Source organism: Natator depressus, chromosome 1, assembly GCF_965152275.1.
Source record: "Natator depressus isolate rNatDep1 chromosome 1, rNatDep2.hap1, whole genome shotgun sequence".
Taxonomy (NCBI): Eukaryota; Metazoa; Chordata; order Testudines; family Cheloniidae; genus Natator; species Natator depressus.
The window spans coordinates 37,963,491-37,985,650 of NC_134234.1; positions in this window are offsets into that span (position 1 = coordinate 37,963,491).

Sequence of the window (22,160 nt, forward strand, 5' to 3'; positions counted from 1 at the left end):
TTATTTTGTTTTTTTAAAAAAATTCAAAATCAGTCGATGAAGAGAAAACAATGCAGTATATTTAGATTTTACTAAATCATTTGTTTGCAAATGTTTGCGCTCAAAATTGGTTCAAATCGTCATGGATATGAAGAGGACTGAAAACCAGCTGAAGCATCATAAACAAAAGTACTGTGATACAGCATGGCCAGAGGGCCACAGGAGAGTGTTAGAAGGGAGCCTTATTCCCTGTAGAGGGAAGAAAGTTTGCTATAAATTAATTAAAGCACCTGAAGCCAGTCACCTGATAACCCCCCCCCCCCGCTTCAATCAGACAAGAGGAGGAGTTGAAGCAGAGTGGATTGGCATTGGAGCAGAGAGCAGTTTGGCGGAGTTGAAGCAGAGTGGATTGGTGTGGGAGCAGAGAGCAGTTTGGAGGAGTTGAAGCAGAGTGGATTGGCGTTGGAGCAAAGAGCAGTTTGGAGGAGTTGAAGCAGAGTGGATTGGCATGGGAGCAGAGTGGATTGGCGTTGGAGCAGAGAGCAGTTTGGAGGGAAGCAGAGGAGAGTTTCGAGAAGTGCTGAGATGGGCTAAGAAGACCAAGACCCTAGGTAAAGGGGCACTTGGTTTGTGCAGAGGGAGGGCAGGAAGCCCCACAAGCTGAAGGGCAGGAGAGGGAAGTAGCCCAGGGGAAGGAACCACTAGTTCAAGTGGTTTACTGCTATCCCTAGGGCCCCTGGGCTGGGACCCGGAGTAGAGGGCGGGCCCAGGTCCCTCCCTCTCCACTCCCCTCCTCTAGGACACTAGTGGGGCAGTTAGTACCCCAGTTCAGGGGCAAGAAATGGTGCCCTGAAAACCCCCCCCCCCGCAAGAAGAGAAAGTGCGAGACCCATCATAGTAGTGCCGGCAATTTGCCACAATATTATCATAAAATGCAATGGATTACATTGTGGGAAAGCTTCCAGTGGGTTTGAAGGGATCTGTATTAGGTTCAGATTAATTGAACATATCCCTTAATGGTCTAGAAGAGGGAGGAAACAACATCTTAATGAAAGTTGCAGGTAATTACTAAACATGGAGAACAGCTGAATAATACCAAAGGGTCTAGAGATACTGAAAATATGGGCAGAAAAAAACAATGAGATACAACTTGAAAAAAAAAATCCAAGCTAATAGATCTAAGGGGAAATTATCAGAAAAGAGGTGCTATGCTTTAACAGAAAGATATGGACATCTTGGAGGGAATTCAGAAAAGAGCAACAAAAATGGTTTGGGTGCTTTAGGGTTTGACTAACAAGAAAAGATTAAAAGACAATGCACTAGCTTTGCAAAGTGACAGTGAAGCATTAGGGGCCACGTGGCATTAGTCTGCAACTGTTTAAAAGACGTAAGCAGAAAGGATCAAATTCAGCTAGGGCAAAAGCAGGTTCAAGTCCATCAGAGTCAACTGAGTTGCATCAAGCACAATGCAAGATGCAAACTGAGATGAGTGAGAGCTAAGGCAAAGCCTCCAACCCAAACACTTCAAACTTGTGAAGAATTGGGATCCAGATCTGAACTTCGTGGCTGGCCATTAACATCCTAACGGGCCAAATCAACCACTGCCCCCAGATTTTGGTTAAATTAGTTTCTGCATTTTGATTCAAATCTTGGTTGGGTAATTTTAATCCTTAGTCTGCAACATGCATTGTAGCACAAATCCGATTCCACTATGTGCCTTAGATTGACCAACAAGAAATGGTTAGCAGCATGCCTCCACACTCACTCTTTTTTAAAGTCATTTCCAAATCTTATTGATCAAAATATTGATGTGGCACTGTTAGCTGTGGGCCAGACCCTGCTCTGTGTCCCTGGATCCCCAGGTGTTTGAAGTCTCTGGTGTCAGAGTGAAATCCAGGGAAATCTTGGGATCCTTAGGTCTAATTAGGAGCGCAGACCTGCAGCCTAGCGCTCCCGCCTGAGAGCTGGAACCTGCTGCCCAGCCCCTCTGGGGACAAGGAAGGCGCTTCAGACTCCCCTGAAATTAAGCTCATCCTCTACTAGAACTCCACCCCAAAGGTATGAAGCTTCAGGTTTACAATTGACTATCTCAGGGGGCTCATAGCAGCTGTGAAGTAAGTAACACAGAGAGACATTTTGCCTAGGTCTAACACATTTGCTCTTTCACTTACTCCTGCAAAGCATCAAAGAGCACTCATCATACAGAAAACAATAAACATTATAACTGCAATGCCCCTCACAAGTTCACCCTTCCCTTGAGAGTCCTTGAGAGTATCTGGGCTCAGAAAAGCTGGAAGGACCCCCCCTGCGTCAAGAGACTGCTGCATGCTGGGTTGCTTCTCTCTCCTTTTGAGCTAGAGACAAAAATGACCAAGTCCCCAGAAAGATCAGCTCTTCCCTCTTTATAGCATTTACCCTCCTTTGTCAGGTGATACCCTTGCCAGCACAACCCCCTGTCAGGTGACTTCATTACCAAAGCAACCTCTCCTCTGTTAAACCACTTCAGCTGTTTGGGAGCCAATCTATTGTTTGGAGCTCTTACTTTTCAGTGGTTGAGAATTTTAAGTCAGCTACCCTCGTTTGTTGTTGTTTTGCCACCAGCCTTTGGAATTTCAGTTCAACATGGAGGCAAAGAGATCACATAGGAGGCAAAAGGCACCACACTCAAAATGGAGTTTGCAGCTTGGTAAAGATACAAAGAGTTCATAAGCTCACAGCATTCATAAATTGTCCCAAATCATCCAGTCTGCCCCCACACTGGCTGGGAGGTTGTGCAACCTCATGGTGTGCTGGTTAGCGTTGTGTGGACACGCACCGGACTCCAAGCCAACACACAAGCTGCCGTCTGTGGTGCACACTACCTGGGCTGTGGAGTATAAACAACACTCTTGAAAATGAATAGAAGAGTATAGCACCCAGTACAGTCCCGCTGGCCTGCCTCATTGGATCTCGCCTTTGCTGGCAGTATTTGTGAAGTAGCAGTAGATGCTCTGACTCTTAAGGGTGTGATCCAAAGCTCATTGAAGTTAATGGACAGATTGCCACTAACCTCACCAAGCTTTGGATCTCACCCTTTGCACTTGGATATTGGTCTTTATCAGCAACCATCCTAGGGTGCTTCTTTCCTCCAGAATTAATTAAATTAGAGCTGGGTTAAATGACTTTTGAAAGACTGCTGTACATCTCCACTGTGGGCAGATAGTGTGGTTATCCCATGTGTCAAGGTTCCTTCCCCACTCTGAACTCTAGGGTACAGATGTGGGGACCTGCATGAAAGACCCCCCCTAAGTTTATTCTTACCAGCTTAGGTTAAAAACTTCCTCAAGGTACAAACTTTGCCTTGTCCTTGAACCCTATGCTGCCACCACCAAGCGTGTTAAACAAAGAACAGGGAAAGAGCCCACTTGGAGACGTCTTCCCCCCAAAATATCCCCCCAAGCCCTACACCCCCTTTCCTGGGGAAGGCTTGATAAAAATCCTCACCAATTTGCATAGGTGAACACAGACCCAAACCCTTGGATCTTAAGAACAATGAAAAAGCAATCAGGATCTTAAAAGAAGAATTTTAATTAAAGAAAAAGTAAAAGAATCACCTTTGTAAAATCAGGATGGTAAGTACCTTACAGGGTAATCAGATTCAAAACACAGAGAATCCCTCTAGGCAAAACCTTGAGTTACAAAAAGACACAAAAACAGGAATATACATTCCATTCAGCACAGCCTATTTTACCAGCCATTTAACAAAAGGAAATCTAACACATTTCTAGCTAGATTACTTACTAACTTAACAGATGTTCTGATACTCCATTCCTGTTCTGTTCCCAGCAAAAGCATCATACAGACAGATCCTTCCCCCCCACCCCCCCCGCTTTGAAAGTAAGTTGTCTCCTCATTGGTCATTTTGGTCAGGTGCCAGTGAGGTTACCGTAGCTTCTTAACCCTTTACAGGTGAAAGGGTTTTGCCTCTGGCCAGGAGGGATTTATAGTTCTGTGTACAGAAAAGTGGTTACCCTTCCCTTTATATTTATGACACCATGCATACCCATGTCAGGCAGGTATTTTACTATGCATCGGTAGAGCTGTAAGAAAGTTGTGATTTTTTTTTCTGGTTCAGCAGTAGCAGATGCAGTTTATGCAAGCTGTGGTTGTGGTGCAGTCAGTTACAGTACCATAAAAGGTGGTGTGGGGTGTGCAGGTGTGTATGGGTGGCTGAGAGTATGGGGCAGGACCAAAACTCTTTTGTAACTGACTAGATGTTGAATTGGCAGAGGGGTCCTTTACCCTCCAGCAGGGCTGGATACCTCTCTATTCCCCAGGGTGGAGTGGAGGGAGGTGAGCTCCTGCGCCCTAGAGTTCAGCCCAGCTGAAAGACCCCTAGAAACCTCAGGCTGGGGGGCTGGCACCAAGCCGGGTGGTGTTGCCGGAGGCAGAGATTTGCTTGCTTAGCAGCACTGTTCATGCAGGCAGTGGGGTGTCTCAGATTTGAGGGGGCTACCTGCTGTCTATGGTGAGCCCCCCGGGGAGGTTGGCATGACCCATACAGGTCCTTAGGCCCATCGTGCTCCTCCTCAGCCTCTGCCCCAACCACATGGGCCAAGCCACAAGTCCCTCACTCAAATGTGGGCTAGCTGCCCCTCCATCATTACAGAGTGAGTGGTATTGCAAAGAAATTGTGGTGTGTGTTGAAAGCTGTAGTTTCTAAAACAAAATCGCAGCCTGCAATTTTCTTAGTCTTATCCATTCATCATGTTAAATAGGGTGGACTGTGGCCTGTTTCTGACATTAGTTCCACAAGTAGTGTCATGAAGGGAGGGAGAAATTCTGAGACTATGGCAGCCTTAGATCTGCCAGCTGGCTGGTGTTGTCTGATATTATTCTCCTTTACCAGTCACTTGCTGGAGTCATCACATCATAGCTGTTCAGCATTCCCACCAGCATGTGGGGTTATGTGTGTGCTAACAGTGAGTAGGACTGCAAAGTATTTGGATTCAGGTTCATCTCTAAAATAACGTTCATTAAAAGGGAGTAACTATGGAATTTGCAATGGTACACGGTAGTGCATAGGCAGGGTCTGGAGAGTGTTTGGATGGCCGAGAAGAAAAAAGAAGAGTACGTATAGTTGAAGGAGTCTCTTGTAGTTAGCGCATTCGACTGGTACTTTAGGAAGTCTGAGTTCATTCCCAGATCTGCCAGACTTTGTGTGACCCTGTACAAATCACTTAATATCTTTGTGAACCTGCAAAATGATGACGATTGTGCTTCCTTTCTCCCTGCCCTTGTGTATTTAGATTCTATGCTTTTCAGAGCAGGGATTCTCTCTTCCTATGTGTTTTTACTGTGACTACCACACTGGGGCCCTGACTTAGTTAGGACTCATGTAATACAAATAATAATAAAAGGAAGTTAATATAAGAACCTACAGCATGGCATACATGGAAGCCTTTTAAAATGCTTGTGCTTTACCTTGTGAGGTCTGCCTGTCCCAGAATGTAGCTCAGTGACTGACAATGAATTAAGGCCTGTTGCACTATTGTCATCACATTGAATTAAGATTAAATTAAGGGTTTAAATTAACAAATCAAAGGTCTCCGCTGTTGGATGTGGTCCCGCACTTTCTGTTGTATCTCATTCCATCAATTTATTCAGTGTCATGTCTTATTACTGTGCATCACTCACTACATTCTGAAACGTGATGCAAATCATTCCTGCCATGCCCTGGCACTCACTACCACAGCAAACAGTACTTCCGAGCATTGGCAGCTCACTCCCCAGGCTATAATGGCAACCTCTGCAGAAAATTCACATCATGAACGTTTGCTGTGGTTATGTGAAAACATTTTTCTAATATGCTACTATGTGAAAAAAGTACAGCAGAGCAGTATTGGAAATTGTATGAGTGGCATCATATTCTTTTTTATATTATAAGCTGGTTGAACTAAAGTTTTTCCAACCTGCATATACTCTGTACATTCACCTACTGATTTACTAGTTTTTAAAAAATCATTATTTTGGGGAAGGTAATTTAATATTTTTTTACTTAATAATTTTCATTACTCTTCTTTTGCTGCCATATTTCTTTTGAGATGGGTTGACCAGAGCTAAACACCAGCTGTATTCCAGGTGGCCTGTCTATTTATATAATGGCATTATAATATTTTCAGTGTTATTTTTTGTTCCATTCTTTACACATCTGAACATTTGATGTTGGTTTGACTTCAATCTGTATCCTCAAACTGGCAGTGGGTCACATGAATTTGGTTCATTTAGCAAACTGTTTGTCAGTGCTTTATATATATATAAAATGCACACTTTCTCTCTCTAATAGCTGTGAATATTTTGAGGGTTCTGTTTGCAAGTGCATTTAGAGTTCTAATTATGTTAACTGTGAAAAGGCACATGGGGAAAGTCACATAACCGTTTGCGATACAGCCATTCATTCTACTTCTCTCTCTGACAAATCAGCTAGCCTAATCTTAGTATGGAACCACAGTAAGATCCAACCATAGGAAAATGAGCTTATTTTAATCCAAACCTTATTCATCTTCAGGACCTGTGAATCCTTGTAAGCTGGCTCTTACATTAAAGAAAAGGAAAAGTTTAACTTGGAAGGTTTAACACTTCACTTACTCTGAACTCACAGGTGTGTATGGTATTAATATACATCAGTGGCTCTCAGCCTTTCCAGACTACCGTACCCCTTTCAGGAGCCTGATTTGTCTTCTGTACCCCCAAGTTTCACCTCACTTAAAAACTACTTGCTTACAAAATCAGACATAAAAATACAAAAGTGTCACAGCCACACTATCACTGAAATATTGCTTATTTTCTGATTTTTACCATGTAATTATAAAACAGATCAATTGGAATATAAATATTGTACTTACATTTCAGTCTATAGAGTATAGAGCAGTATAAAGAAATCATTGTCTGTATGAAATTTTAGTTCGTACTGACTTCGCTAGTGCTTTTTATGTAGCTTGTTGTAAAACTAGACAAATATCTAGATGAGTTGATATACCACCTGGAAGACCTCTGTGTACCCCCAGGGGTATGCATACCCCTGTTTGAGAACCACTGATATGCATTACATAAGATGGTGGGCCAATTTATGTGCTAACTTGTCAGTCATATTATAATCTCTCAGCCTGCCAAGACCAAATGTGGAAGTTAATGTATGACAAAGACTCAACAAGAAGACACACAAAATTATTCAACTTAAAATCCTGGGGAAATGATTCCTTTAGCACAGCTAACTCTTTCTATAACCTGAATTTCACAAATCTTTATTTCTGATGTAAATAATTTTCAGCAATAAAAATGAAGGGAACACCTAATTTGGGTGGAATGTAGGTAAGCTTGGGACTAAAATGAGTGACGCCCTGCAAAATGAGGTACACTTGAGACAGGTAGGATTATAATTCTGTATATGATTCCAACCCTGAGAATCTCCAGTACAAATGATATTGTGCCCAGTAGTTTAGTATGAAACATACTGCAAGCTTTCTAATGGACAGAATAAGAACTGTGCGTCACTGGGCCTATATGGCTAATAGATCATGGAGCTACTCCCTAGGCTTCACTGGTAGTGCCTATGCTTTTGGAACAGAAGGATCTGCATGCTATCTCTACTGTCACCAGAAAGTTCTAAGTGGCCATAGTTTGCAGCATAGTGGACATTGTTAATTTGTAGATCTATCTCTTGTACATAGATGGCCCCCATTACTGTAGTAGCTGAGCATCTCACAATCTTTAATGTATCTAAACCAGCGGTTCTCAAACTGTGGGTCGGCACCTCAAAGTGGGTTGTGACCCCATTTTAATGGGATTGTCAGGGCTGGCTTAGACTTGCTGGGGCCCAGGGCCAAAGCTGAAGCCTGAGGGCTTCAACCCTGGGTGTCGGGACTCAGGTTACAGGCCCCCTGCCTGGGGCTGAAGCCCTTGGGCTTTGACTTTGGTTCCCCCGCCACCCCAAGGTGGTGGAGCTTGGGCTTTGTGCCCCTTTCCCTTCAGGGCAGAAGGACTCGCGTGGGCTCAGGCTTCGGTCCCCCCTCCTGGGGTCGTGTAGTAATTTTTGTTGTCAGAAGGGGGTCACAGTGCAATGAAGTTTGAGAACACCTGATTTAAACCCACAATGCCCTGGTTATCCCTCAGTTTACAGATGGGGAACTATGGCATGGTGAGACTATGTGATTCACCCAAGTTCACAGAGGACATCTATGGCATAGCAGGGATTTAAAACCAAGTAACCTGACTCCCAGGCCCGGCATCCTAACCACTGGACCATCCTTCCTCCTATGAAGATGGGATTCTTATAGCTTTTACTTAAGGAAAAAAAAAGAAAGTCCCAAAAGAGTACTCTATTACAGTGATGGTTTTGTGTCCTTAGCTGTAAAAACGTTTCTAATTCTACTCCATATTTTGAGCTTTGTTAAGGTGGCTGCTTTTTATGGGCCAGAGGAAAAGCGAGGAAAGCTGGCAGATGGCCTATGGCTTACTCAATCATGTAGTTTCTGTTATACAGTCTAGCTAAACACAGTAAAAATGTCAATACAGGTTCCAACTCAGTTGTTTCTCTCAATCAGAAATGAAGCCTGTTTCTGCCAGCTGAATCCCTTCCTTTTTGATTGGTATATTGCTACTGAGCCCTTCATCATTTTTCATATTTGGTCAGTGTAGAGAAACATCTCATTGAAATTCTTTGGAATGGCTATTTTGTGAAATGTGCTATAGAATTGCAAATCATCTTTACAGGTTAATGAAGTAGCTTTCAGCAAGTAACAATGTCTTTCAGCTACCCATATCTCTTTCATTACTTCATCTTACTCCCACTTATTCTTGAAAAATAGAGCTTTTTAAAGTTCTTTTCCTCCCATAATAGTTGCTTAGTAGCATGTTCTATTGTTTAGCCAAATCCTAGAGCCAGTTGAATTATTTACTGCAAATATTTACCTGAAGGATTTACCCATTTCTGTTTGCAAATCATTCTTGAGTGTATCCTGGTTTCTGCAAATGTATTTATCTTTCATAATAGTTATTGAATAGTTTGGGAGAAACTACAGGTAGCAGGTGAACTTTAGATATTGGTTATTCAGACTGTGTGATTGCTCAGCTAAGCCACAATGTTTCTGCCCCCTCGATTGGCTGACTGAAACATTTTAAACAAGGGCATGGTGAATAGCAAATAAGGAATAATAAATAGCCGTGACTGCGTGTCCCATAAGGAAGAAAAACAGCCATTCTGCATAAAGCAAAAACTGTGTGTATAAACGTTTTCAAATAGTTTTTTTTTAAGAGAGCATAAATGTGGTTGAATTCACGCCAATGCTGGTGAATGCTGTTTTGCAGTATTACTAGGGTGACCATATTTTCCTACGCTGAATATGGGACAGCTGGTGAAATTACTTGTATTCAAGTGAGTTCAACAGAAATCAATCAGAACTATGCAGTACAAACATTCAAATTAACATCAAGTTGACTGAGCCCCCATTAAAAAGAAATATTGCATAGTTGGATTCCTTTTATTTACCTTATTATCTTTAAGGCTTTAGGGTTCATATGGGGAGAGGTCACACACACACACACACACACACATATACACGCACCCCCCACATCCGTCTCCCTCTTTCACATGGGGTGGGGGGGGGAGATATGTGACTGACTGACCCTCCCTGCCCAGCGATCTCCGCCCTCCATGCCTGGCTGGGCCCCCGGGACAGACCTGCCTCTCCCGATACCTGGCGCTGTGCCTTTCTGAGGCAATGTGGGGGGGACACATCCCCCACCCCCTCCGATTTCTGCCAGGGTTTACACCAGAACATGGCCAGCAGCAGCCTTTCGGCACTATGTGGGAGGGAAGGGATGGGAGCTGCTTCTAGTCACAGGGGAGAAGGAGGGGAGGAAGGGATGACCTGGCCCGTGTCTTTGCAGAGCTCATCTCCCTCCCTTCCCCACACCCATGGCTGGAAGCAGCTTGTCCTTTCCTGCCTGCACAGTGTCAAAAGGCAGCTAACATCTTCAGGCTGCTGCTGGCCACCGACCTAACCCAGCCACTTCCTGTCCCCCGGCTACAGTGCAGGCAGGATGGGGTTAAGCTCTAAGGATGCATTGTGCACCAGGGCCCAGGGAACCTGACTGCAGGGGCTTCAGTGGCCATGAGGAGAGAGAGGTGGCTCAGCAGGGGAGGGTGCCTAGGGGACGGAGCAGCCCCGTTCTCCCTGGAGGGCAGGACACAGGGCAGGAGGAGTTGGGTGGGTGAAGAGAGTGCTAAGCCCCGGCCTGGGGGACTGCTGTGGAGCCTGCAGGTTCGGGGTGGGAACAGGCTGGAAATCTGTTCCCCCTTCCCACTCCAAGGCTTTGACACACACAGGGCTCGGCTCCACCTGGCCAGCGCCCCGGGCCGGAAGGTCTTGGGCATTCCGAGGGTGCCAGCCCAGCCAGCACCAGTGGGGGAAGGAAGGAGCCTGCCGGCCAGGCTGCTGATGAGCTGAGCGCTCTGACCAGGAACTGGTTCTCCATACAGTGGTGGGAGTGGGATGTGCCTGCCGGGCGGGGGGGATATGGAGGAGCAGCAGGGTTGGAGGGAGTGCCTGTCCACACTCACCAGCTGCTGAAGCTGACAGCCAGCACCAGCTGGAAATGGGGCGGGATCCTGCTGGCCGAGAGCCAGCACGCAGCAGGGGCTGCACTGATGGACCGGAAGGGGGAGCAGCCCCGCCGCATGCGCTGCAGCTTTGCTCAGCCACCAGCCTTGCACACCCACTCCCGTCGTCAGCCACTGGATCCCCCCACTAACCACTGGTGGGCCGGCGGCTGGCGAGCAGGGATCCGGCCAGCAGCAGGACCCGCTGGTAATAATGGTGGGGGAGGTGGAAAATACAGGACAATTTTACCACTCAAACATAGAAGGCTAGGGTTGGAAGGGACCTCAGGAGGTCATTTAGTCCAACCCCCTGCTTGAAGCAGGACGAATCCCCAATTTTTGCCCCAGATCCCAAATGACCCCCTCAAGGATTGAACCCACAGCCCTAGGTTTAGCAGGCCAATGCTCAAACCACTGAGCTATCTCTACCTCTAAATACAACCCTTCCCATCATGCCTGCCCCCTGTGGGTTTATCTTAATCCCACCCTCCACCTTTATCACCGTTCCCAGAGCTCTGTTTTTAAGAAAAAGTCAGGACACTTGCAGGAGGGCTTAAATACAGGACCGAGCTGTTAAAAACAGAATGTTTGGTCACCCTAAGTATTACCCCAGATCTACTCAGGTCTCTTTGCACTGCTCTCTTTGCTCCTTGAAGGGGCTGATGTGGATCCCCCAGAATCCTCAGCAAAGATAAGGCTGGTTTAGCTGAATTTATAGCACCTGCTTTCCTCCCCTATGGCATGTTGGGGCATGCCAGGAAGGCCGCAGCACGTAGCATTCTGACTGATCTGCGCTTAGCTGTGTGGTTTCTATGGGACCACTGACACCAGCATCATCTAGACTAGCCCTTAGAGATGTGGAACCCTTCTACCAGGTGGTATTGGCAGCAACAAGGGCTGGGTTCAATATCTAGGGGCTCCTCTTAACAATACAAAACAGAACCAGCTTGAGCCCCCACCCAGTAATCTGGGAAAATTGAGCACCACCTCTGGCGCCTCTTAGAGGCAATACTTCCCCTCTTGCAACCTCTGAGTCTGTGTGTAACAAAACTTTCATTAAAAGGGAATCCAACATTAATTAGACACCACAACCATGCTTTAAAAGCATGCAACCAGAAGGAAACACCAACTCCACAGTATGTTGGGCAGTGTTCTTTGCTTCTCTTTCCCACCTTGCAGTGTATAAGTCCGACATATGAATGTCTCTTTAATATGGCACTCCCCTTTCCTTCTGCTGCACCTCACTCACAGGGAGGAGGGTAAATTAATTCATGACACACATTTCCTTGGTCAGTGAAGACCCAGAGTTCAGCGGTGCATTCACCTCCCACCCCTGAAAAGGTGGGTGGGGACGAGCAATGCCTCTACCTGGTGCCACCATCTCTGCAACTAGCTCACTGCACTGTTGGTTTTTCTGCTGCCTCTGGCCACTTGCTGTCAGATTGCTGCTGCTCGCTGCTATTTCTGGGATGCCATGTCCTGAGGTTCTGCCACTTGACCCAGTTCTTAGTGATTTCAGTTTTCAGTGATGCCACTGGAGAGTGGGGAACCTCACTGCTAGTGCAGTCTCTGCACTGGTTTCCACTGCAACTGTCCCCCTACGAGGTCTAAGGCTTAGCCCCTAGACCTGCTCATCAGTGATTTTAGCTCTAGTAACCACTGAACACAAACAAGGGCTCTCAATCAAGTCCAGTCAGCTCTGTCTTTAGACACTGGAGAAGAGAGAGTCAAATGGTGTCCAGGACTCTTTAAGCAGAGGTAGGAACACTTATCCCCTTCAGCGGGTTTGGCATCACTACTCCTTGCTTAGCAAGTGAGGTTCAAATTAGGGTGACCCCCTGAATCAGGACAGGCTAAGCACAGTTCTGCTGCCCTTTACTCATACGATAAGGATAACAACATTTCAGTACTCCTGCATTCAAACACTAAAGCAAATTGTAACCCCAAACCAGCCAAAATTGATCTCTTTGACAAGGCAGCTCTGGCTGCTGAACACCTAGGCAGAGTAATTGTATCAATGCAAATACAGTCTGCTTCTGAAGTCTTTTCCCTCAGTTCATCACTAGATGCCAGGGGAAAGTCCATTCAGACCTTGCTTATAGCAGACTACATTACGCTGGAGGCCGTTCTGGCCCCGGGTGGCCTGAGGCTTAGGGAAGGGAAGAGGTGGATTAAGACCACCTCCTTCTACCCATTGGATAGGCCAAGCATCAGCTGAGTACCTGGCCGTAATTGTCAATCTGTATTATCTAACACTCCCTTAAGTGTGTTTTTGTAACTCTGCCTATTCTGTCTCTAGCCCAGCCAGAGACATTCAGAGCTAGGGAAGGTGGTTGTTGCAGCTTCCCCTGTGACTCTGAGACTCAGTGTGTTTTGCCTGTCTGTGTGTTTTTCCAGAACGCACCCACTCTGCGAAGTATTGCCAGAAATGAGCTTAGTTTCATGTAATCACTCCTCATGTTCCTGCTCGCTGAAGCTATGGGCTTGAACTTCCTTCTTAGTGAAGGCAAAGCCTATTATTTCCTGGGAGGAACAAGAAAACTATCCCAGCATGTCTCATATTATCACCCTGGGGAGCTCTTTGCATTCAGTTGCTGGTGAAGCCCAGTGGACCTTGCACTTACATATGTTTAATTAATTATTGAGATCTGTTTTTTATTGTGGTTTATTTAAAATGTATTATAGCTTTGACTTCTGTGTCTGTGTGTGCTCAACTTCGATTTTTGCATCTTGTTTCCCGAGAAGCCTGTAGAAAATATATTCTTGCATTCTGCCAGGCAAGTTGAGTGTCAGGTCTTTCCTTATCATTTGTCACTGTACATCAGAATGGTTCGGATTGTTTTAAAAAGATGATATCTGGCTATTTCCCATCGATTAAAAATAGTCTGGATGAACTTGAATAGAAGGAAGCTCTTAAACCTTGTATTTGAATCCTGCCCTGAATTTATTCACTTAACAACATAAAATTGTGATGAAGAAGCTAATTGTCAACTAAAATGCACAAAAATAAATAATTTTTACAGGAAAGAAATGGCAAATTAGCTCAAACATCTCTCACTGATGACACATACTTGTAGCACAAACTAACCTATTTTGAAGGAACTTTCAGTTCTGCTGGAACACTGCTTCCCAAGAGAACTAGACTGCTAACAACAGGAATGCATAATTAAAGAATGGAAGTAACTGGAATGTTAGAAAATTGTAGTTACATAATTAGATGCTGTCATATCACATGACTTAGTAATGAAACAAATGCCCTTGAAATCACGTGCCTGCATCAAACGTCAGCACAGACCACTGGCAAACCTTGATTTCTAGCGGTAGGAAAAGTTCTTAGAGCAAAAAGATTCCTAAAACAAGAAGGAAAGGTGAAAGTGACGCCTGCAGCGGGCACACTATTTTTATTAACTCTGTGCTCTGATTTGTGCCGGTTATAAATACAAAAACTTGGTTAGAATGGCTAGATTGTGATCTTTCCTTTGTCTTAAAAAAGACTTGGGTTTCAGTCAGAGATTTTATTTTTTAAAGGAAGAAACAAGCATAGTAAGAGATGACTTTTTTTTTAGATCTGGCTGGGAATGTGTATTGGTTTCTCTGATGTGGATGAATTGATGGGTGCTACTAGTATCTTCAGCTTGCCATTATTTCTTGTGCTGTACAGCTGTATGCGTCAATGCTGCCACTCTAGAATTTGTTCTGGCTTCTATGGGAAACTGATATCTTTCACTTCTCCTGCCAGTTAGGATTTGCACTTTTGTGTGTTGGGTTGGGTGATCTTGACTTTAAATTAAATGATTCTCTGCTTTGGGCTGTAACAAAATTCTTAACTCTTGAAGGAATTGTAGTACCTGGAAGCTATTAGGTTTACATTTTCCCCCTTAACATACTAAGCAATAGTATGGATAAAAGACCCACTCTCTTTCCTGCATGCTTTTCTTTTCCAGGCTTCGCCAAGCTCAGCATTCATAGCTCAGCTTAATTTAAATTTAATGCAAACGAAAATACACTTAAGAGTTCAGCGGAATTAATTAGGCTTAGGGTGTAGGCAAAGTCATTGGGCAGATACATCTTGTCACATATGTCAGCATTTCCTACCCAGTCCGCTGGGTCTGTATACTCCAATGGATGACACCTGATTGAAGCAGTCCTTTTAATTTATAGCACTGGCAGTTAAATGGCAGTTCTCCAGCCTCTGCTCAAGGGGCTATATATCTATAATAGGTTTTAGAGGCAAAGCTACAATACTGCAGGATGAATTTTTTATAGAAAGCACTGCCGTTAACATGTTCATGTCCTTCCGCAAAATGAGCAAATGTCTTTAATGTGATCCCATAAGTTAATGATACTTTTGTGATATTACCTTTGTCATCTAATAGCATATTTGAATATGTCAATGTGCCTATGCAAATTTACTCCGCCATCAGCTAGCAGCCCAGAGTAGCGTTAATTTAGAGTTTTGCACTGTGTATGAGATGAACAAATACATTTTAGTTTTGCAAAGGCTCCAAGCACAGTGGAAGTGGAGCTGGTTCTTTGCTTAATCACTTGCTTTAATGACTGTTAAATCAGAACTGTACTGTTTGAATACCGAGTATAACTTCTATACAAGTGCTTTGTTGGTGCTTTGAACAATATGCACTCTTTGTTCTCTACTTCCTCCCTGCCTCAGTCAAGGCCATTGGGCCAGATTCTCACTCTTCACCTTTATGGAAGAAAGTGTTAGGGGATTTAATAGGGTGAAAGCAGTTGGACTAAATGTAACTGGGTTCTATGGACATAATTCTAAAAAACTCCAGACTGCACTAGGGAGTGATATCCCTCCTGTAGCATTTTGAAACCACCCTACAGAAGTGAATGGAGAATCAGATCCCTGGGATGGAATTCTATAGCTTAGTTTTAAAAATCAGTAGGAATGTAACAGTTCTCCATTGGATTCTACTGGATTTTTGCACCAGTGGATCTGGCCCAGGGTGGTTCAGATTGCTGCACCTCCCTTTACTGGCAAGGCCAGATTCACCCCTGTGTGTGATGGGGTGGAAGTGGGGAGAGTAGGTCGTGTTGCTACTGCTTCCCCGTGGGGTTCTGTGGGGGAGATGACCACTTTAGTGTTTGCCAGGGGTTCCAGAGGAGCTGGATATCGCAGCTGGGACGTGCTGAATGTCCTTGCCCCACCTTCTCTGCAGCTACTGTTGCCTGTGCTTCAGGCAGCACTCGCCTGCTTTGGTTGTCTGAGCGTAATGGAAGTTGTGGCTGCCTTGCACCACTGCACCGATGGATTTTCTGCCACTTTTCCCCAGGAGAACCAAACATTAAAACAAGACTTAGCTAAATTGTCTCCTATCTGCTACTTCGGGTAGTGCAGAATGCTTATACTTATCCAATATAATGGTGGTGTGTTATTTCCTAAATCGTGTCTTCCCTCAATCAAAAGAACCCATAACAGAGAATATTCGTGACAATGAACAGTGCTGCACATGTCTGAAAGTGAATACTGGATGGAACACAGCTGAGGGTTTTTCTAAGCTGCGTTACATTGCTGCCTTTTATGCCCTTGGATGTGGGGCATGATTGACAGTAGGTCCTTGGCAGGGTTATAGGGGTTACTTTTAAGATGTTAGACTTTTGCATTATGAATATGTAAATTGCAGTTGGACGTGTTAGTCGATGGTGCAATTAACATTTTTGTGGCCTCTTTCCATTTAATTCTTCCCTATTTTACTTTGATCATTCTCACATTTTTTCTGTTCAAAGTGAGAGGTTTTATAATGTATTAATCCTCTTTTCACTCTGGCACAAGCATGCCGCGTTGAGCCACACATCTGGATAATCCGTTGCTGCAAGAAGTGTCCATGTCTATTTAGTGAAAAACTAACGTCAGGGAGTCTGAAGCAAAGCACATTGCACTCTGTGCTGTCTGGCACTGTGTGTTATGGGTACACACTAGCTAGGATAAAAAAAACCCCAACCCCGCATCCACCCACCACTGCAAGTCTTTGCCCAGGACTCAATGCAAACTTATTTTGAGATTCAGAAAAGTTTGGTTGGTGTTTTTTTGATTTTTCCTTTTTTAGACATTCCTCTTCCGGCTCTGGATTATGGCTGGGACCACAAGTGAAAGGGGCCAAATTATGTACAGGTCTTTGTAGATCAACATCAGGAGTCTGAACTGCACTTGGAAGCTGACAGGAAGCCAGTGTAGTTCACAAAATGTCTTTGTTAAGTACCTACATAGATCCACTGCACTTAGACATTCTGCAGCAGCAAACTCATCAGGGCAGGGGCCATGCCTTGTGTTTGTACAGTACCTGGTACAATAGACCAGGACCCAGATCGGGGCTTTCAGGTGATACTTCAATAACAATGATAATATCAAAGCTTTTGAGTTGTCTTCAGCCATTGTAGTCGCCTGGTAGAGAATACTGAAGGATTCCAACCTGGAAGTGACTCAGAGATGGATGACTGTGCTAAGATCTGCACTGAGGAGTGAGGGCGACCCACAGCTAAGAAAAGCAGAATGAGCCACTGATGCGATGCAATAATCATAGAGGACTCTGTGGTCTGAAATTGCCCCAAGGCAGCAGAGACCTTTGGCCAAAGGGCGGGCATCTGCCACAAAAGGATGGTGCCATCACAAGTGCCACCAAACTGGTGGAATGCTTTTTGTACCAGATGGCGGTAAGTACTTTGATTCCACACTCTCTCTAGTTGTTTACAAATGTAAATCCTTGGAGGTTCTGGGCCACATCTTTGGCTATGCTGAGCTCACAGCTGAGGGGAGAGGAAGGCAAAGGTGACCCTAAGCACTCTATACTCCTTCCCCAATCCTGGGGTCAGCCAGAGGCCAAATTGGCTCCCCACACAAGTTAGAGCAGCCACAGGGACTCAGGATTGTAGGAACACATTTTGCTCCACAGATATCTGTATCCCCAAAGATTCAGGTCTGGTCAGCAAGTCCTGCCAAGCATCAAACTGTGGCTTGTGAACAGCCAGGCTATTGCTGTTAAAGAGCCAGATTGCAGCTACTCGTGTGTGGCTTTGCACGGGAGAGGACGCCAGCTCCATTCTCAACATGAACCCTTCTCTACCGCCTTATGCCAAGGAGGGGAATGAGCGGTGTAAAATGTCAAGTTTGCCGAAGACTGCCCAGCATGGGGGCATCCTCAGCTGCCTGATGTCCCTTTTGAGCTACTGGAGTGGTACAAAGGTGACTTAACCAGGGCCAAATATCTGGCTCAACATTTCATAATTTCTGTATTATTTTTATGTACTCTTTGCTGTAATCAGACACCATGTGTTGCCTCCCTCCAATCAGCACTATCCTGCAATCACATCTTCCATTAAAAATTGTGGTTGTGCTGCCAAAAAGTAAAAATGTAATTCCTTATCTGGAGAGGCCAAGCGCTTTGGTGATCTAGCCATTTTAATCAAATTACATTCTTTCAACTGGGGACAGCAGTAACTGCTTCCAGCATTTTTAGTCTATTTCCCTTTGCTTTAGTGGGGTTTATAATTATTTTTATACAACTAATCAATTCCCATACTCTAATTTCAATGATCATATAATGGAAAGAATGTTTAGACATTTTGAAAGATGCCATTAAGGCGAGATTTTGTTAAGATTTGTTAACATCACATCTCTCAATGATTCCAGTTTATTTCCAACCCATTTCTGAAGGTTCTTACTATCAGATATATAGATGTTCTGATTCAAAGGGCAAAAATGCATGAAGGAAATTGACAAAGATCAGTATCTTCAGGGTGATTCTTAAGATCCACTTTCAGTGCAAGCCAAAGCACTAGCCTGTCAACCAAATAAAATGCTGCTTTGATATCAATAAATGCCGCATGAAATAGGTGGTTAAATTCTCGGTGCGGCTCAGCCGGGAGTCGGAGGGTAAGGAAAGTGTCCATAGTTGACCACCTGATGATGTCTTTGAAGGAATGGCTGCATCCTCCAAAGCAGAATGTAAGAAAAGACCATTCCAGGGACCAGTAACGATGAGGTCGGCCTGTCATTGCCACAGTCGGTGAGAGATCCTTTGCCTTGCACAGGGAAGCTATAATACCATCTGTCCATTCTGTTGGTTCTTTACCCGGTGCCCACACTTTTAAGAACAGTTGATGCAGGCCAGTGATTACTAGTTTCAAGGCACCTTTGAGCAGCTAGGGTGGAGTACCATCAGGTCCAGTGGCACGTCCATTCTGTAACTTATGGATACCCATTCTTGCTTCCTTGAGTAATGGAGGATCAGCGTTTGTCCGTGGTCTGCAGCCATGTAGTTTGCCAGCTTTTGTCACATAGCTCTGGAACAAAACATCACTTGATGCTAAATGCTAGTGAATGCTTTAGAATAATAATAATACTTAGTATTTATATAATGCTTTTTCAGCCATAGACCTCAAAGAGCCATATAAAGGGGAATAGGCTGTATTGTCCTGGCTTAACAAATGAGGGTAATCAAAGCACAAAAAGGTTAAGTAACTTGTCCACTCAGTCATATCAGAGCCAGGAATATAACTCAGACCTTTTGACTCTTAGTTCCAGGCTCTGATTGCTAGACCATGCTGCTATTACAGGCTTGAACCACTTCCATATCCCGAAATGCATTTTTATTGCTACAGATGACATATTTCCACCATTTCTTGTGGATACCATGCTTTCAAATAGATCGGCACAACAAGAGAACAATTAACATTAGCACCAACTGATAAGTGCCAAATATTATTGTGAGAATAATTTACACCCCCAAATGGGAAGATAATAAATTAGTCACTACAGCAATCTCAGAATCAAACAGAATCTTTCCCATCCACAGACAGGAAGAATAAAGAGAGGCTTAAAAGACAGTTACATCTCTGCATGGTAGAATAGGAAAAAAAGCAGTTAAATGAAACTCTGTCTGCATTGTAGAATCTGTTATCCATAACAACCTCATTGGATGCAAGGTGCAAAAGCAGAGAGGATTTTTTATTATGTGAAGTAATAACAAACACGATGGGAGTAAAAGCAGATTCTGGAGCAGACAAATCATGCCATAACTGTGGTGACAATTGGGACTGGAGAATAAAAAGAACTGGGAAAAGCATTAATGAGGCCAGAAGCAAAGGACAGCAGCAAATGGCTGCAAATGTTGGAAGCTAACTTCAAAGCAATTACTGAAATAAATGAAGTGACTATCACCATTTGAATCAGTGGTCTGAGATCATTTCCAGAGAGGCAGAGATGCATAAGATACCTACTTCCATCTTAGGCCTGGTCTACACTTAAAATTTAGGTCGACATAGCTACATAGCTCAGAAATGTAAAAAAAAATCCACACCTCTGGGTAAAGTAGCTTCTATTGACCCCTACCATTGCTCGGGTAGGTGGTGTCCCAACACAGACAGAAAAACTCCTCCTCTCAGTGCAGGCTGCACCTACTCTACAAGATTAGGCCAGCCTACTTATGGTAGCTATGCTGGTAGAATCCCTGTCATGTGTACATGGCCTTAGAAACCAGCCAGCCAACAAACTTAAACCTTCACAAAGTCCTGTTCAAATGTTTATATCGGTCAGAACTAGCTTCACAGCATAACTGAACTTCACAGCTACTGTGTGGGAACATTGTGTGTGTTATGTTCAACTCAGTTGGGGTAGCTCGTTTTCAGTGAGAGCCTAATATTCTTCTTTTCAGCCAGCTTGAATGGAACATTAGGCTGTATAATGGCTTGTCCCAAGTATCCATTAGCTTAGAATCTAGACTCCTCCTACCTGTCAGGTCGTCACTGGATGCTCAAGATTCACATCAATGCCCATGCTTCACCGGACCAATAACAGCACTGGCAGCTTGTCAAGAGCCCGAGAGCCATAGCTAATATGTGGACCATATTGCAGCCTTTGGATGACTGCATGGAGTCTGTGGTCTCCACAGGCCACATCTTTTTATTGGATTTTGATCTGTGAATTGCAGTTTGGTCATCTCTGCTGATCAGACAACTTGATGACACGGTGAAGCAGGTGGGCTGTAGAACTTCCAGGAAACTTCTGATTTCACATCTTTACAACTTCACTTCAAAACAGATTTCAGAAGTGGGTATGGAAATGCAATAGCAGGAGGTGCTCATGAAGAAGCCTGGGTTTTATGGTAGTGCAAAAATTGATTTCAAAATTAAAGGTAATGCAACACTGAGGGCTACTAATATCACTCAAAGGTCAGCCTCCCCTCAAATGTCTGGGAGCATAAAGGCAACTGAAAATCATGCTGGAGATCTTGACTTGGAATCAAAAGCTGCCATATCAGATTGCCAATTCCTCCTGGTTTCAGATCCGTCAGAAATAACTTGAAAATAGCCTTGTTTTTAAACAGTACTTTGGCAAACCTTTCTATTTGAGGTTAGCTCAAGGGAGTTTGGTCCATTTTTATTTTACTCAAACTGCACTATAATTTATATTTTGGTCTCCATTCCCATGACCTAGGGAAATAGGAATTCTTTTGCTAGTTTGCCATCATTTGTCAGTGATACCTGAGCAGTTTCAGACGGTTCTGTGTGGGAACATTGTTCCTTCAAGAGACCAATCAATGGATGGGTTGGTAGAACAGTATTAATATAGTCTTTTGTCTTCAACTAATAATGAAGCGGCCCCTAGGTATCCTCTTCTCCATCTTCATCCTCACAGGCCACCTTGACTTGAAACAAGTGAAGCAGGAGGGAAAATGGGTAGAGCTGTGGGGTGCCTGAAGTCTCATGCCAAATCAGATTGTACCATAAAGGATTTGTTGTTTTTGTTTTGTTTTAAATCTTATACTGCAGTTGCTCAGGAGGCAAAGAACAGTTTCTCTGCCTCCACATAGTGCTGCTGGGTCTCAATCAGCAATTTGTTTTATGTGGTCAATCCAAGCTGTCTTCATTCAGCGGCTGATACGAGTTCTTCCCATTGTGAAGAAATTTCGTGGTCCTTTGTGGATCCGATTGAGCAGATTCAGACTGAATTGTTTCTTTCTGTGGATGCAGGAAAATATCTTGAGGGAAGAAATGCTAAGTCCTCTCCATGAATGCGGGCCTATGCCACTCATTGAGGTGATAGTAGTGTTGCAAATTTTTTGTGCCACAGCTCTGCTTCATATTTGTGTGTTTTTTGGCTGATGAAGGCCAGCAGGACAGGACTGGGTCTATTGTTGGTCCATTAAGAACGACAAGTTGCTAGCTTATGTTAAGCAAATTGGTGTCTGACAAACATTGCTGCTGACAGTCTGGCCTGTTGTTGTCCAGTGTCTAGTCTTCCATTTTCGGATGAGTTCATTGTGAAGACTGAGCTGAGGCAACTCTGAATATCTGGCTGCCTCAGACCACTTTGACCTTTGTCAGCCTGCACACAGACCTGGGGAGAGGAGGACAAAGGCTACACTGGTAACTTTAGTCTCTTTCCAGCAACAGATGAAGGTGAGGTGCCCTTTCTTCAATTTGCTGCCTTCAATACCGTTAACCGTAAGATTCGGTTAATTCATCTGTGAATGCTAGGAGAAGTAGATGGGGGTCATCCTTTAGTGGCTTTGTGCTTTTC